This window comes from Hippoglossus hippoglossus, chromosome 3 (genome assembly GCF_009819705.1).
Source record: "Hippoglossus hippoglossus isolate fHipHip1 chromosome 3, fHipHip1.pri, whole genome shotgun sequence".
NCBI classification, from domain to species: domain Eukaryota; kingdom Metazoa; phylum Chordata; class Actinopteri; order Pleuronectiformes; family Pleuronectidae; genus Hippoglossus; species Hippoglossus hippoglossus.
In genome coordinates, this window is record NC_047153.1 from 12,369,926 (window position 1) to 12,383,455 (window position 13,530).

At 39.0% G+C, this 13,530-nt stretch overlaps 1 protein-coding gene across 4 annotated transcripts in view; it reads left to right on the forward strand.

Moving 5' to 3' along the window:
- Positions 1–13,530, forward strand: part of dagla (diacylglycerol lipase, alpha) — a 38,282-nt gene that overhangs the window by 2,468 nt on the left and 22,284 nt on the right. The gene's annotated exons all lie outside the window — the stretch shown is intronic.

Below are 13,530 nucleotides of genomic sequence, written 5' to 3' on the forward strand. Positions count from 1 at the left end.
CAGATATGTTGGCTCTTTGTTTTTCCCCAGTCAGGGTGTGAGAGAGTCTCTCATACGTCACCTACTCTTGTGCCAGAAAACTGGTTTCTCTTTGCCACTGCACACCTAATCATTTATTATAATTTAGCAGGATGCAATGGCGGTGTTTGGGTCTTTACTGATTGTAAAGAAATGTTCACTGCTTTTGCATGAAGCAGCAGCAGAGAAGTATATTTTGCAGTAATGAGGGAAGATATGTAGACATTTGCTTTGTTCCAGTGTTGCTTTTGAAACTATTAAGAAATTGTTTATTTCTCACGTTTGCACATTTTACAATTTTACGGCTTTATACAGCAAATTAATATATTGTATGGAGTCTGTATGAATCAGGGATGGTTAAATGAGATCAATAATTGTAAGTATGTATAGTACAGGGTTTAATGGAACAGTTAATGCCTATAACGTGGTATTTTTGTGGAATACAACACAACTGCCCTATGGTCCAAAACTATAATTTTCTAATTGTTGATCTGCCGTTAAATCCGTCTTCTGTCAAAATCTGGTGAGTTATGAAGTTTTCTTTAATTAATTTTGTCCTCTTTCTTGTCAGGCTTCATTATACGTGTCATGTGCATGTTATTGCATTAAAAAAGCCACATTTACATTGACATCTATGTACTTACATACACCCAGTATAAAAGCAATAATAAAAGTAGAAGTTATGGACTCACACTGGACATAAATTTGGCATCAAAAGACGTAGGCTTATAAAATCTGAACAGTTCACACTCCTCTTTATTGTCACGATTGCAGCTTACACGTTCTGAAGGTGCGTGCCTGTGAGAGGAGAATATTGTTTTTAGGATGTTTAAACAAAACCACGAAGACATTTGATCACATTCATTTCCGTTAAAACGTAATTTCAATAATTACACATTGCTCACATCAGCAAAACTGATATGGGTTATGAGGGGAAACATATTTATTTTATCTCTAAATATTTACTTAAGATACAGAGCTAACTGTATTTTGTAAACTAATTTTGTTGTGTGCACAGAGAATATTTCAGTAAAACTGTATCATATGAAACATGTTGATTGGAAAACAGATCATTTAACAACAGATGATTCTTTGAAGTGAGCTAAAAGTGGATTATACTCAAAGCAGTAACGTACAGTTCTTCATAACATCATTTGGAAAGATTGGAAGCAAGTTCCTGTAACATTTGTTTTTATTTGTCAGACGGTGCTTGAAATGCAAGTTGACGAGAGATTAACTGGTAAACATGTTCAAGTTTGCAGCTGCTGACAACTGTTGGTAATATCTGACTGTGATTTATTTTGATTTATCTTCCCTGTGTCTTGTGGAGACGAAGATACCATAGCATGCATCTTCATTTTATGCATCATGAGACAGATGATCTCACACCTTTTACTCCACCAGTAAAAGGTATGAGAGGTCTCTCTCTGACAATATCTATGTGAGAGTATTGATGAGCTGACAGTTTCTTTGCAGGGAGGTGTTTGTGTGTGTCCCCTTCTGAACACGTATGGCTAAATCGATAAGCTGCAGAACTGAAATGGTGATTCTGCATCGAAGCCATTTATAGACGACGGTTCAATACAAGTGTGAATGAAAAAGGCCAATTTAAACTACTGCTATACATTCGGCACACTGAAAACCTATGGCTGCAGTGGTGTATTGCTGCTGCAGTTATTTTCAGTATCTGACCAGATACGATCAATAGATAGGTTTGTGGGATCAAGACAGGTTTCAGAACACATATGTTACCCCCTCAACAACACAAACCAAAACATTCCTGTACGCGCACAAACACACATCTAAACTGCAGTGCACATACTATCACATCAATTGAAAGAAGAGAAAATTGAGTGGGAAGAGGTGAAAGGGATTGAGTGGGTGGCAGTGGGAGAAAAAGATGGAGAAAGAGGCAGAGGGAGAGTAGGAGTGAGTGGCACATGGCTTTCAGTCTAAAAAAAGACGAGCAACGCGAAACCAAAACCAGAATCTGGATTAGCAAGATAAGGAAGAGGAGGGGGACCGGGGAGGGCTACTGGAGAAAATGTAGGTTTCCTCTGCACCGAAAATGGTGCAGATGCACACACTCGATCTCATAAATGTCCTCTAATATGAATACTGAATGAGTGTGTGGGCAGAGGGAGAAGAGGAGAGAGCATGAGGACGGGAAAACGGAGGATGAGAAAGGCAGAGGGTGTGATGGAGAGAGGATAGGGTGAGATTCTTCAGGACGCACAGAATGCTGCTGTATAGTGTGACAGAATCGGGAGAGACAGGATCATTAGAGGCAGCAGGAGCAGAGCCAGGGATGTGACAAGTGCTGAAGAGAATCTTGATCTGAGCAGAATGTAACTGTGACCCAGGCAGAAAAAGAGAGACTGGAGCAGATGGATGTATGACGGAGAGCAGAGGAGACAGGGATTTGGGACCGAGCTGCTGTCGTGCCATCCTGACAACCCAGTGTGACCTCAGCATTTTCTGTAGATCGTTTGTTCAGGATTATGCTCAACACCTCACTACGTGTCAGGCCCTCCACAGCCTCCCTTCACTGTCCCATCGGAGCAAATATTTTTCCTTTCTTGCTGATTCCTATTGATTCTGTTGCCATTACAAGAGCTACCTTCAGAGCAGTTAAGTCACTGTATACCTGAATGTGTGCCCAGCTTCCATTTAATTAAAGTTCACCAACTAGGGGTGCAATAGTTGAATAGCCCTTTAAAACAAACTTCCACAGTAATTTCTCATGACATTTTTCGTTAGCCAATCCTAAGAAAAGAAATTTAGTGTATGCCCTGTTAAGGTAGACAATATGATGGCTCCCCAAAAGTGAAGCCAAAGCGTCTTGATTGCCACCTGGTGGCTGGCTGCAGTATAGGTCATAAATTCAGCTTCCTCCATGTTAGTGGATAGGACATGTAACAAACTACAAAGGTCAAGGAACACGTCATATTGAATTTTCTCAAAGATGGTCATTTTAGGTAGTTATTGATTGATACATACTGATGTATGTTAATATTTCCGGTAACATTGGTTTGAATTTGTTATTTGATGTTCAGGGTGAAACCATTTGATTGACAGCCGAGATTGACCCATGATTGGTTGAGCAGGTATATCGACGGGACCTTGTCACTGCGGCTCCATCTCCTATTCGCTACTGTGCAGACTCTGGTTCCAATTAAGATGGCAGCGTTCATACTCGGAATATTTTACCCTCATTTCTGAATAGTGGGAGGAATTGCAGATGTGTTGTCCACCTTTTATATAGTCTATGTGCCCAATGCACATTCCTCCACATCACCAAAGCCACAACTGAGCATATAGACAATATGGTATTCAAGACATTGTTCCATGAATGTACAATATAGATATTCTGAGCTATTTTGAAACATGAATTTTGAATTCAACAAATAAGCATGCTATGTGAATATTCACATCTCATCGATTAGCAGAGGACACCCAGACTTGCTGCAGAAATGAAATGCTGCAGTGAATGTCAGGTCCAGGATGTTTTAAATTTGATTCAGTGTGAGCTGAAGTCTGTTCATGTTTTTTTTAGACACACCTTTATTTACACAGATTCTCTACTCAGAATAACTCCAGTATGAATCGTGTTGAGCACAGTCAGGCTAAAGGTATTACCAGAGATGCAATCTTGCTTCTATTGATAATTAAAAGTGTGTGTGTGTGTGTGTGTGTGTGTGTGTGTGTGTGTGTGTGTGTGTGTGTGTGTGTGTGTGTGTGTGTGTGTGTGTGTGTGTGTGTGTGTGTGTGTGTGTGTGTGTGTGTGTGTGTGTGTGTGTGTGTGTGTGTGTGTGTGTGTGTGTGAGAAGCAGTGACAGGTGCCCATAATTGCGTTTTCTTTGTTACTCTATGGCTGTTTACTTAGTCGCTGTCTAATCCTCTGTGCTGAAGAGACTGTACAGAGCTTTACATGTTTGTTTGTTCAAAAATAAAAATACACAGTAAATTGTATCACTGTTATCAATACATTTGTTCAGTTTGGTGTATTAGACCAGTATTTATGTGTTTGAAATCTTTAAATGATCCTGACTCGTTACAATAGTTATTAAGTTTAATATATATTTTCCTTCATGAAAACTGGACACCGTTCATGTAACTAACAGAAGTCAAGCCGAGCACAGTTTGACCATGAAGACACAGCAAACTTTGTACAATGACCTTTAATCTCAAGTGATTGACACTCAGAATATTCTATACTGCAGAATATGGCTGGATTCACTTTGAAAGGAACCTTGTGATAAGGTTTAGCTATGAATGTTTTTCAGTCTTTTAAAAACAAGTCTTTTTTTATGATATTTTAATTTAAACCGTTGACAAATGACTAAGATGCAGTAACATATTAATCAGAGGTAACAACAGGTCATTGTATTTCTCTGTGATGACAATGGGCTAGTATTTCTCCGCTGTTTGTTTTCAAACCAGTTTGTAACATGTGCTCTCATCTGTGGTTGTGTGGGGAGATGATTATTAGGCAAAGTAAATATTCCTCTTGAGCTTCGTTACAATAGTAGTAGATGAAAAGGTTACACGGGGATTAAAGCGATAGAGAACAAGGCTTTAACCAAGAGGCTGTACCCCGTCTTGGCTTGATGCTGCAGATTGAGTGAGATGGAAGAGTAGGAAACTGAAAGACCTGTATACTAGATCAAACTGGTTTATATAAAACCAGGGCTACAGCAGTGAGTTCAGATGGGACTTGAGACTACTCTGTGTCTGTGGCTACCTCAGGAGTGATGTATTAATATAGTGACAGTGTTCTGCGTTCCCTTTTTAGCACTGAGATCAGGTGAGTTTGAACTTTTATTACCTTTTCAAGCAGCGAGTGCACTGCCTTGTAGAATGCTGGTTACAGCTTCCTTTCTGAAACTAAATGTGACCTGCAGTGACTGAGCCAGGACAAGTAAAGACCTTCAAACAGTGCCACCGCTGTTCCACAAAGTGCTGCTCACCTGTTTATTCAAAGTCTGCTGAATCTTGCCTCAGTATGCAAATGCTAAACCTGGAGAATCAGTTGTCGTTGGTGTGAAAGGGCCTGTCCCAGCCACCGCTGCAACAGAGCACTGGTAAAAATGTATTCATATTGAACATATTGCATGTCCAAATCGCACCAAATTAGTTGCTAGGTGTCTCCTTGGGCCCTTAACAATACACATGCCAAGTGTGAAGCGGATAAAATGAATGGTACTTGAGATATACGAGCTACATACAGACAGATGGTGAAAATATGTGATTGAACATAAAAACTAGATTATAGTCCATGTAGAAGATGCATCAGACAGTCTAAAAGATGCTGTGCCGCATGCCTGTGCCCTGTTTGTGTCAATAAGTCCATGTCAAAGACAAAAGCCATGATGACGGACGGGGAGCCCTGTCATTGTTGTTACATCATTGTTGTTGCATCACGTGGGTACGGGACTGTGCCTGGCACACAGAAGCACGCTGTGTGGAGCACAAAAGCATTGCTCACATGCAGGAATATGTCACAGTCTTTTCACAAAACACATGTCATTTGGATTCAGACGGCGTCACAAGCTCAGGATGAGAGAGGCAAGAGTTTGCATGAGTCATGTCGTATGCAGAAAAAAATCTCTGCAGAACCAGGGGCAGCAGCTCAGCCTTGGACTTATTAACACTATTAATGAAGCACTGTGGGACTACAGAGAGGCCACATGCTACAAATCATATTTTTTAGAGAGCAGGCTTGTTTGGTACAGAACCCAGCAAGAAAACCATCAAATCATTTTTATATTTTTATATTAAGTACAGCTAATATCACAATTTGAATATATGTCAAATCTAAATCAAATGTTTTGCCTGTTGTTCATCCCTAGAGATTTATGTGGAGTAGAGTTGTTGTAAAGGTCTGTTTCTAGACATTTAGTGTGCTCTTTTGATCTCAGGTTACAAACACTGCAGGGTGTGAGGTGTGTGCCAGCTTCAGGTGCTGGAACTGAATGTTTTATCACTTGAAGAGGTTTAAAAATACAAACTTGTTTAATATTTCACAAAAGTTACAACACTGTGAATTTTCTGTACGATTCCCTCAGCACTAATAAGGGATTAATTTGGATTACACTTTTTTTCCTCACTGCGCAATTTATAGAGGGTATCCTTTGATCCACTAGAAAAATGTGTCTCTTTGTATAGTGGAATAAAATATGTGCTCTCATTCCTTATATTATCATGAATAGCTGTGAAGCGTATGATAAATTGCTCTGCTGAGTTTATCAATGTTTTTTGGAATTCTTAAATTTGTTTTTGTGGTTTGACACTAATCAGCATTTTTTTACTTCAGGGTAAAAAAAACAACAAACAAACAAGTGACATCCTGCACTTTATTATGAAAGATCCTACAATAGATTTTACACCAACATGTCCATTTGCAGCATATAAAAACACAAATACAATTCGTGTGGAGCTTAAGTCTTATTACATGCGGAACAGGAATGGTCTTCATACGATGATCTATAGTAACACAGTGAGAATCATGGTATGAAGTGTATGCAGACTGTCTTGTAAAGTGAAAATATGACATCCAGTTGTTTATGTAACCAAAACTTAGCTGTATGTTTAAATGTGCTGGATCAGACCAAATTAATGTAAAATCTGTTACTGTTAATGAATTTATGCCCTTCTCTATTTTCCTTCTAGTTTTTGTGAGCTACTATCAGATTTTTCAAGGTTTCATCACAATTAGCTAAAATATTCAGGTGTTGCTTCTGCTACTGATAATTATGGCTTTTTGTGTGAAGCTATGTGTGTCACAAACTGTTGACTTTTGATTTGTTCCAGTTCACAAGTAATCAGAATGTTAAATAATGATCTTTTAAAAAAACCTATTGCACAGAAAAATATGATTTAGTCTTTTCTTAATAGGATTTCGCAGCCTTTGTGTGCATTGGTCTGTTTTAGATTGAAGAAGATTGGGTATACTTGACTTTCGTCAAAGGAGCTATTTCACACTCTTAAATCTAGGGTAGGTAAGCCTGGAAAAGCTAGCAAGAGCAGGCTACACTTTGAAAATATGCAAACGATACATCCCACTCCCTCCCATTGTTCTTCCTGTCAAAACAATACCCCTAAAACACATGAATACACACTTGCAACTTGCTCGCCAACTTCTGGCTATAGTGTCTGCTTTAGGGGTGTATGCCTCTCTGGCTTGTGAGGAGCACAGACAGGGTGCACGCAGGCAGGCAGGTCTGTTAGTGACAGATAGGCACACCATTCGGTCTGAATGAAATGATTGGTCATGTTACAGTCCTGCAACGGCCACAGACACATGCTAATAAAATTAAAATAAGATAAAAAAAATGTTTCAGAAAAAACGTACCAACCCTACACTAAGTTGCTCATATAATGTTGCATGTGTTTATTTTCTGAAGATATTCTAATTGTGAACATGCGTCATAGCTCAGAAGGGAGCATGATCATCTAGTGATCAAAGGGTTCCTGGTTTGATCTCCGGCTCCTCCCAGACTGTATTGAAGTGTCCTTGATGAAAACACCGAACCACTGACTGCTCCTGCGGTGTGCAAATGTCTTTATGAATGCTTGTGTTAGTGGATGAATGACAATTATCATAAAAATAAATATCTTCTTACTCACCCACAATGCAGATCACAGTCGGGATGAACTTGAACAGTAATTTTGTCTGTAATAAGTAATCACATTTAAAAATGTTTTAATCTTTTTTTTTGTCAATCAATAGGCTGGTGTCCACATGACAAAGATGAATGTAATGCAAATATGTTGTGCATTTTACTGTGGTGGGAAAAAAAACAGTCTAAATGCATCTACTAATGTCCACAATAGAATCCCAACAGCACCACTAATAGGCTAACATCCTCAGGGTGAGAGATGGGAAAGCCCCTGAGGAGGGAACTGCTATTAGTGAGGTTGCTGCATTGAGACTTGCACTGATGGCCAGCGTCTTGTTCCATGAAATGCAGCAGAGTGGATCTTGTCAGAGGTCAGCGCTGAAGAGCTGTACACTGGACTGATTACAAGAGGAACAGGCTGGATTTCATGGATGTCACTGTGCAGCTTGATAGATTGCTGGTACTAAGATTATTGAGCTGGTGTCCTCTACTGTGAACCTTTTATTGTATGAAAATGGCAGTTAAACTTAAAATGCCCATCAACATGAAAGGGAGATTTCGTTCTCTGTTGATAATTCCTCAGAGCTGTGCTCATCCAGGTCGTTCTCAATGGGACTTGGTTAGCACACTAATAGTTAAAGGCATTTTGAGCCCATTGATCTGCCCATCAAAAGCACTGCTTGATCTTTAATCTGCGGTTACTGGTGTTGCCTGACAGTGACCTGAACAGAGAGAATACAACCTGAGCACAGATTGAGTAAACATAACATGGTTGTGTTAAATGAGTTATGACATTAATGACTACATGGCTCCAAAGACAACCGATAATTATTATGGCACTAATAGCAATGCTTGTCTAAAAGCAATGTACAAAGTGCTTAATGGCTCATAATTGCTGCAATTATTAATGGATCGATCAACAGATATTTGCTCCACATCCGTTTTGAATTATTTGATTGCTGAATGCTTGAAAGCTTCCTGCAAGTGTGGATTTATTGCTTTTATCCTGCTTCATATCAAACGTATATAACATATCTTTGCACAAAGCAATCCATTTAAAAACCCAACCCTAGGGTGGTGTTTTCATGATTCACCATTAACAAGAAATCTGTTTTGAAAATAATCATTAGTAGGAACTTTATTCATGACCAAATGGAATGAACAATCTGTAAAAGGAACTAGCAAGGACCACACAGTCAAATAAATAAATTGGAGAAATCAATTTTTTAATGGTTAATCAGTCATGATGCTCTTCTTCATACAGCCGTAGTGTTGGTAATGAATGTAAGAAAGCAGTAGTTTGTAATAAATAAACATTTATAAAGTGCTTCATAATACAATCATGTTCAAAATGCACAATAAAATGAAGCAATAAAACTGAACACATTACAAAGCAAACTAAAATGTCATAACATAATTAATGGACTCACTTATAAGCAATTAAAAAATTATAGATTTAAAAGACAAGACAGTTTTACCGCCCTGATCTCCTCAGGCTGACCGCAAAGGCCCGGTAACGTTTGTGTATCCATCTGAACTTTGCAACAACAGGGAACAAATGCATCCAATGATCAAATTATTATTATTATTATTATTATGATGATGAGTGGGAAGGGACATCAAGCCATAAAAGATCTGATAAATAATCTGGGGAAAAGTCTCTTAGGCGATTCGGAAAATAAACAAAATCTTAAAATAGTTATCAATGAATGTGCTTTATCCTAGCAAGCGATCGAGGGCCTAACTCTGACCACCAGTCTCTATAAGGATATCTAGTTTGATGGTAATGTTAGTTTGAATAGAATTGCACAAATTCCTATTCCGCAAAACAAGTAGAAAATAGATGCATTTGCTGGAAATTACGCCACCCAACCAGAATTCTTACATCACCTAAACAAACTTTACTGAGTAGATTAACACGAAGACAAGGTCATACTTACCCTCCAGTCTCATTTGATTTCTAATTGTGTCATTATATTTTCTCCATTGTCTCTGCTGGGAGTTTAAGCCTTATTGTCCCAACAGGCCTGGGGGAGAGGGCTGATAACTGTGTCCCTGCATTTAAATGATCTGCTTGATTTCACTGGCCTAATTGTTCTGACCTAAATGAGATTTGGGCAGAGTTTAGATCTTCCTTTATTTCTTTCCCCCCTCTTTCTTTTCTCCCCCCCATCTTTCCACTGTCCTCTTTAATGTTGTTTCAAACTGGATAGAGTTTGACAAGTAGCTGAGATGTGACTTCAGTCACATGAACCCGTTCACATGCCTCTGTTTCCTTCACTCTATTGCATTATCTCAAAGCAGAGGAACCACATTGTTGGATAAATACTAAGAACTGGAATCTGTAGGTCAGAGTTGTCAATACGGTTTTCTCCTTAGAAACTTTCTTACAAGCTCCACATTGTGGTCTTCCATCATTTGCTGTGAAAGACGGTTTGATTGCTGATTCCACTGTGTTGTTTGTCCCTTTTGGATGATGATGATGATGGTGGTACCAATCAGTGAAACCACCCACCTGCTGTGGTGCTTTGTGGTGCGTGTTGTTTGACCCCAGGTAGTTGCAATCACCTGCCAACACAGCTCAGTTGAAGTTGGATTAAAAACCCATTTTGTGTCATTAAAACAATGAAGTCGTTAGCTTGCGTGAAATGTCCTGTAATATTTTTGCCCAGGCTGTAAACATTTGCACAGTGTTATTCAAACGTATCAAGTCGTTTTGAAGTTTCATATTATGCTCCCTTTTGCCTCCACTGTCTGAGTGTGACAGCTTCAGTGTGCCAGCTGCTGTGCTGTAGGGTTTTGAGTGGTATGAATGAACGCCCCTTTCACACAGGTCCATGTCAAGGTTTGAAAACAGGAATGCATGAGATAACAGAAATGTCTGTAGAAGCCTGACAGTTTTACAAAGACTGCTGGGTGTGTGAATTCAACTCTACAGCTGTGTTAGAGCCTTTAGTTTACTGTGTCTTTCTGTCAGTGTTGGTGAGGATCTAATTGTTGGGACTAGGACACTCAGCATTTCCCACATTAGAATGGAAGTTAAGTTGACCGAACCTCCTTACTGCTCAATGTAAATTTTCTTGGAGCCATAACGTGGCTTTCACAGTCAGGTGAGTAGTGGGTGTTTGCTCGATTGAGGTCATTCACATTCACTAGCTCCATCTTTTCCTCTCGGTACAATATTGATGTTAATCTTTGCCTGTTGCCCCGTGAGATATAATTTACTTTTAGCTGGAGACTGTGCTTGTTATTTTGTCATAAGATCTATTCAAGCCCATGATGTGTGCAAATAAAGGCCATGGGTTATTTCCAGCTCAGTAGTACACATAGAAGGGCTTAGTTATATTGCCATAAAAGTTTTTGATCTCAATAAAAGTTCCCTTTTTGTGAAACCTCGGGACCTAACAAAGGTCTCCAGTGCATTTTCTTCTTCAGAAAACATTTGCAAAGCCAGTCAGGGGTTCAGATAACATCCGAGTGTGAAGCCATTAGCAGTAATGTGTAAGTAACGTGTGCTTCCCTTAAGTGCCTCTGCTCCTCCCAAATCATAATATTGTAAAAACATCAGTGTTTATGATGCACAACATGGTAATCTGATCGACAAATAGACAAACTAAACAGAATAAAGTTTATGTCGTGAAATAATCGAGGTAACTCAACAGTCTCAGCCGTTTATCATGACATGTCACTCTGTTTTTATAGCATCAAATAACTAATTAAAATCAAACTTACCTGAAAAATAAACACTTAAACATGCATCAGTGTGATAAGAACTACCTGAAATGACACAATCTTAGAGAAAAATGTATTCGATGTGATCTTTAATGTTTTATCTCGGTCTATTGGGCGGTGGCATGGTGATGCAGTGGTTTACACTGTCACCACACAGCAGGAAGGTTCCTGGTTTAAATCCCTGCTGGAATTGGCTGCAGCCCCCCTGGTGCATATTTGGTCAATATCCCGCCCACTAAAATGGATGAGGTGGTAATTATGACCGCAGTCAACCACCAAGGAATCAAGATTATTTGGATTCACTTAAGGAGAGCTGGCATGTCATCCGTCTTTATACAGTCTGATTGAGACATACTACAAATAAGTGCAGGTGTTTAGGCTCAGTATGCAGCCGCTTGGGAAATAAAGTCAGACATATTATGAATTTAAATATCTGTAAACTTGGCATGAAGCTGGGAATCGAACATACAATAGAATAGTTATTTTGGCAATGCAGAGGCCCTGGATTTTGAGTGTTGGATTTTGTCCAGTGAACTTGGGGTTATGGGAATCTATTCTGACAACAAGGTCTCCAGTGTTTGTGTGTGTGTTGTCACCGAATAGAGAATGTTTTGTAAAAAAGCTACTTCTGCACCAGATTTGCACAGAGGAAATGTCAGTGTTTATTTGTAATACTCCGCACACCCCTACTGAGAGCTATGTAGGTGGTAGCACAAATGTCTCAATGAGTTATTTTTTTCTTTGCTTGATTTCTTACTTCTGATGTAATTAGGTGCATTCTTGCTCCAGTACAAACTAGAAAAAAATAGTGGATGATCTCTTGTTACTTTTCTTAATCTAAAGGCCACGTCAAAGACGACAAACACACTGCACCAAATGGTGAATAATTCACATTAAGTCCAACACGATGTAAACAATGCAGTGATTAAACAACATATAGCGATTAAACAATAAGGTTAAAAAGAGTCACACCTCTGGAAAGCGATGAATCATCATCAAGCAATGATGACCAGGGGCTCCTTTTACTTAATGACGAATAAAAGAAGATGAAATACCTGGTATACTGATGAAGAGAGAACTGGTGAGTTTCAGTGCTTGGTTCAGGAGCTGAAACTCTACCACTGCTGCTGCTGGACATGTTTCAGGAAGTGCGTTAGACAGTTTGAAGAACTGCTGCAGCAGCTGGCACCAAGATAATAGGTTTTTCCTGAATATTTATTTTTGAGTGAGGGTCCTGTTTGTTCTTAAACAGTCCCAGCTGTGCATATTTGGTTCATTCATCTTCTTTGACAGGAGTTGTCTTCCGTTGTTTGATCCTAGCTTCAAGTCGGCAACAGTAACTGTGAGAAATGGCTGAAGACAAATATAATAAATAAAACGTCAACAACGCCCATTCGGATTGGTTAGATGTGTCCAAGCGAAACTTTGGAAAAATGTAACTGGGTCTGAACATTTAAAATCTGCAAAGTCGCTGAGCTATATTCCAGAACTGATGAAGCTTGCATTGACTTGTACAGATTCAAAACATAATAATAATGTGCTAATTAATCGCATGAAAAAAACATGCCTTAAGAGACTGTGCTGAGTTAGACTGAATATGTGTTGTACATGTTTGTGTAGATGATCAGAGGTAAGTCTTATGTAGATGTCATGCAGATATGTTGTTTATCTCCTTTTCAGAGTCTGTTTTTCATCTGTGCATCTGTCATTATTTTGGCAAGAAGCTCTTAGTGCACACCACCTCTGTAAAAGGATGCACCGGACATTGTCAACTTATTGTTCTATGGGCAGATAGTTTTGTACAGCTTTTTGTCTGATTTTTATCTGCATTTTTTTACACTTATATTTAAAGCCAATGATTAACTTGATGGCATTGCACAGCTGCTGCAGCGTTGATACACACCACACGTTTTTATAGAGTCCTAGATTAGCCTTTAACCAGGATATGATACAATTATCTCTTGTGCCATTTTCTGCAGACACAAGACTTTAACAGCCGTAGTGACCGTCATGGTCAGCTTCTCAATAACTAAAAGAATGTGGAAGGAATGTTTTTACACAATTCTTAAATGCAGAGGAGTGCTGGACAGTGACTAATAAGAATGTTTCTTGTTGCTTTATCTGTTGCTAAACTTACCACTACCCTATAGCTGGATTT